At 49.7% G+C, this 4,989-nt stretch overlaps 1 protein-coding gene across 2 annotated transcripts in view; it reads right to left on the bottom strand.

Moving 5' to 3' along the window:
* PHKB (phosphorylase kinase regulatory subunit beta) overlaps positions 1–4,989 on the bottom strand; it is a 206,348-nt gene that overhangs the window by 201,037 nt on the left and 322 nt on the right. The window lies entirely within an intron of this gene.

The raw sequence follows: 4,989 nt of genomic DNA, 5'->3' as shown, positions 1-4,989 counted from the left end.
ATATATATATATATATATACACACCTCAGTGACATCACTGGTATATAGTAAATAAAATCGCCACCTCAAATGTGTATACCTCAGTGACATCACTGGTATATAGTAAATAAAATGGCCGCATCACATATATATATACTTCAGTGACATCACTGGTATATAGTAAAAAGAATCTCCACCTCACATACGTATACCTCCGTGACATCACTGTTATATGGTAAACAATAATGCATCCTAACTGGTAGATCTAAAGGAGATTGTACAATCAGATTGCGATGTGCGTGGTGAGCTTTGGACAAGCAAAGATACCAGACCCACCAAAATCTCCATTTTAAAGCTTTGTATCCACAATATTTCATAAAACGATACTTTCCATCATTATTCCCGGTAACAAACAAACAAACCTTCACAAACATGTAAACAGAAGCATATTATTCACATTGTTGTTTACACATTGCAATACACAGCCCTCGTTCTCGCCATACATGCGCCAATCTGACAGATCGCTCGTTATAATACCAGACTGAACCTGCTCTGCCGCCATCTCCATCGACTTTGCGGCATTGAAAGATAAAATTGGTCGGGAAGTTCGGAACATTCCGGTGAACCATTTGCTCCAGAGACTTTTATTTATTTCGCCTCCACCATTTTTGAATCAAAAGGGCGCGCCATTTGTCGTTTTAGACCGACCGATGAACAAATCGATATCTTGCATCGCGACAGCAGATAGCGTTTGGTCGAACTGACTTTAGGGCCCATTCACACCAGAGCATTGCGCTAAATGCATCTTACGAGTTTAGTGCAGGCTGCCGCACAATGCCTCGGTTGGGCGTTCCAGTGCAACACGCGGACCGCAATGCCATGTGTTGCAGTGAGAGAAAAAAAAAACAGCACATGCGCGACTTTTTTCTCACCATGCCGCAACGTACAATATTGCGGTAGCGCACATTGTGCTGCAATGCATGGCCGCCAGGAGGTACACTGGGTGCCATTCAAATGCATAGCAATACGTTGCACCTCGTGCATGGCAAAGGGGGCGTGGAGACCTTCACGGGCAGTGCGTCTTACAATTTCCTCCCGCAATTCAACTGGCGAGGAAAAAAAAGTCATCTTCAGCCAATCGGCTCGCCTGTATAAGCCCGTGCGTCAGGACGCAAATTCCATTAAGTTCTTATGTGTGAGCTGATTGGCTGTCAGTCTTTCATCTCGCCGCACTCAAGCTCTTGCACACTGCATGCCAATGTCTGCGCCTCGGAGCTTTACTTTGCTGCTCGCGGCTTCACGTGCAGTTTGTCACGGGCTTTGTGTCATAGCGTGTGCTAAACGCACAGTAAAGTGTCATTCTGGTGTGAATGGGCCCTAAAAGCGATCGGATCGATGCAGTCAGATGTTATCGAATGGCAATCTGCAACACGCAACCAATAAAACGGTTGTATCGGACAATTGGCCAGACAAGTCGATGTGTATGGCCGGCAGAGCGCTGGGTGGAAATGACTGCACACCTGAGATTAGGATGAACATGGCGCACAGCTCCCGTTTACACTTCGGCGTTGCATGACGTGCGTTCCCACAACACAATAAAAACGTGGAAGGTGTTTGCGCTGCCCTTGCTTGTTGATGCTCCCTTTCCTGCATTTGCAGCCCATTGATTAAATAAAGTCATGCAGGGGAAAAACACACGCAAACGCACATTAAAGGAGAACTATGGGGTTAAGTCTTTTCCCCATAGTTCTCCTAAGGGTAACGGGAGGACACAAACTAGCGTCCTCCCGTCACCCTAAGCTCAGTATACCGCGAGCTACAGCTCACTATATACTGAGACGCCGCAGCCGGAGCGGATCCCGACATTGATGTCGAGATCCGCCTAGCTGCGTGAGTGACAGCTGGCTCCGCCTATCTAGAGGCAGAGCCAGCTGTACCCGCCCCCTCCCCCAGTCAGCGCTGGCGGATCGGAGCGGGGAATCCAGCCTGCAGTGGGCTGAACTTCCTGTAATAAAGTCCGCTCACTGTTACTCTTTCGCTTTGTGCAGGGTGACTGGTCTTGTTTCCACCCTCTCCTGTCGTTTCCTGTAGTAGGTGAAGCTTCCCGTAATAAAGACCGGTCACTACTGCGCTCTCTCTCTCTCCTTGTGCAGGGTGACTGGTCTTGTCTCCTCCCCTCCCTGTAGTTTTCTGAAGGCAGCCTATAGTGGGTGGGGCCAACTGGGCCCCTCCCACAGCTCTGCACAGGCTATGCACAGCACTGTGATGACGTCACTCCTACATTAGCATGATAATATCCGGGTATTTGGTGCACGCAAAGTGCATTTATATAATTTGTGGATATTGAAGAATATAAATTAAAGTTTTTAAAGGAGAACTATGGGGATAAGTCTTTTCCCCATAGTTCTCCTTAGGGTAACGGGAGGACACAAACTAGCGTCCTCCCGTCACCCTAAGCTCAGTATACCGCGAGCTACAGCTTGCGCTATACTGAGACGTCGCAGCTGAAGCGGATCCCGACAATTATGTCTGGATCCGCCTAGCTGCGTGACTGACAGCTGGCTCTGTCTATCTAGAGGCAGAGCCAGCTGTACCCGCCCCTCCCCCGTCCGTTCCTCCACTCAGCGCTGGCGGATCGGAGCGGGAGGGGGGAATCCAGCCCCTCCCCTGTCACAGCCCCTCCCCTGTGAGCGAACGCGGGTATGTGTTCGCTCACCTCCCGATCTACTGAGCCGACCTGTGACGGTCTCATTGTCACAGGTCGGCTAGAACTATGAGGTGAGTGAAAAGCACTCACCTCATAGTTCTCCTTAAGGCCCCGTTCACATATAGCGACATACCTTTTGCAGCGGATCCGCACGGCCGGGATAGCGCGACTTTCGGGGCGACGTTCCAGCGACGGTAGCGCGACCTTCCCCGTCGGGCTCCATAGAAAAAAAGTAAAATCGCGCAAAATCCGCCGAAAAAAGGGTCCGGTAGAAGCGACTTGCGACAGCGACGAGCGACATGGAGTTAAGACAGCTCCATTGAATAACATTGGCCGGCGACTTCTCGCGATATCGCGCGGCAAAAATGCGCGATATCGCGGCGGAAATCGCGCGACAATTCGCTATATGTGAACGGGGCCTTAATGCTACACACAGTGTGAACAGGGCCTCAGTGATGATCACATATTGTTACATTGTATCCATTGAGGAACAGAAACATAACAATAGGCTTCACCGGAGAAGGATCCTTTCTTTGTAAATACAGTGACAGTTATTCTCAATTCTCACATGACTGACAGTTATTTTCAGCTCAGTCCAATGATATTTGAGAATAACAGTCACATGACTGAAAATAAAGCTCCTTATCCTGGTGTTAAAGCTTTGTGAATGAAACTCATGGGGGGAATTTTACTAAGACCGGAGCAGACAGAATCTGGAGCGGACCGGAGATAGGAACCAATCAGCTTCTCTTCAGCTTGTTCAGTGAAGCATTGAAAATGAAAGCTGGGAGCTGATTGGTTGCCATGCACGGCTGCTTCAGTCTTCCTAATTCCCCCCCATGGTATCTTCCCATCCTTAGATATGGTGGCTGCATTTGTTTTCTTTTTTTCAGGCTGTTTTTCCTTTATTTGATCCTGCCGGTAACACACTTCCTGTCCGAGGGCTGGGCAACTCCGGCCCTTCAGCTGTTGTGGAACTACAAGTCCCAGGAGGCAATGCAAGACTCTGACAGCTACAGGCATGACACCCAGGGGCACCATGCGATGTGTAGCTAAACCACAGCTGGAGGGCCAGAGTTGCCCCCACAGTCCTAGGGTGACAACACTCACTGTACTATATCAGTGCAGAAGCAGCGTTGTCACTCTCAGCTGCTCTCTTGATTTGGACTACAAATACGCCCCCTCCCCTTCATTACATAGGCGGGAATTGCTTTGCAGTTCACAGACAATAGCTTGGAAAGCTGACAACATTGTTTGAAATGTCAGTTCAGCTCACAGGAAGTGACGAGGACACCACATTTCTGGCAGGGTCACCATTTCTTTTTTTTTTTTTAACCCTTAGGGCAGGGGTAGGCTGTGGTGACGCTACAAACCCCATCATGCCTGTGGCTGTCAGTCTTATAGAACTACAAGTCCCTTGAGGCTTTAGCAAGACTGAGAGACACAGGCACGACTCCCAGAGGCATGCTGGGATTTGTAGTTCCACCACCGCTGGAGGGCCAAGGCCCCTGCTTTAGGGCCTATTAGCACTACAAGACGCATGGACACCGCCATGGTGTGAATGGGCCCTCGTAGAGAAAACAAATGCAGCGGCCATATTGAAGGACGGGTCTCTTATGTTACAATGTATCTAAAGCGGGGACAGGCAACCTTAGCACTCCAGCAGTGCTTGAACTACAAATCCCATCATGCATCTGCCTCTGGGACACATGCCTGCAACTGTCAGTGTCTTGCAATGCCTCATGGGAGTTGTAGTTCCATAGCAGCTGGAGGGTCGGAGTTGCCCCCCACCCCTGATCTAAAGCCTCACTGGAGGTGACAGGAAGTGAGATATCACTGATGGGGAATAGAGAGAGACGGCTGTCCCTTATTATATAGAGGTTTCCTCTCACTTCCTGTTGTGTGTACGGGACAGGAAGTGAAGGCCATTCTCCTCCATGGGGCACTGGCAGTGTGTAACAAGACGCATGTTATAAATACAATTCTCTGTGTGACACGAGTGGCGGCTCATCTTAGTACATCTCATATAACAGGGTGGGGGATGGGAGGGGGACACACACACTGCGTCCATCAGGAGGAGGGGATCGGGGTGTCAGGTGACACGGCAGTTCATAGTGACAACGGGACATATTTTGTGTCTGCAAACCACAAACCGTGACACACACACAATGCTACACACAGCTCCAGCCCGTGTTCTCTCACACATATGCTGTACACCGGGGGCAGTTGATGGAGAAAAACATGCAGCACACAGGGGGCAGTTGATGGAGGGGACGGGCAGCACACAGGGGGCAGTTGATGGG

This window comes from Nanorana parkeri, unplaced genomic scaffold, assembly GCF_000935625.1.
Source record: "Nanorana parkeri isolate BGI_ZX_2015 unplaced genomic scaffold, ASM93562v1 scaffold6, whole genome shotgun sequence".
Classification (NCBI taxonomy): Eukaryota; Metazoa; Chordata; class Amphibia; order Anura; family Dicroglossidae; genus Nanorana; species Nanorana parkeri.
The sequence above is the reverse complement of the archived record's forward strand: the minus strand, read 5'-3'. Positions and strand labels throughout refer to the sequence as shown.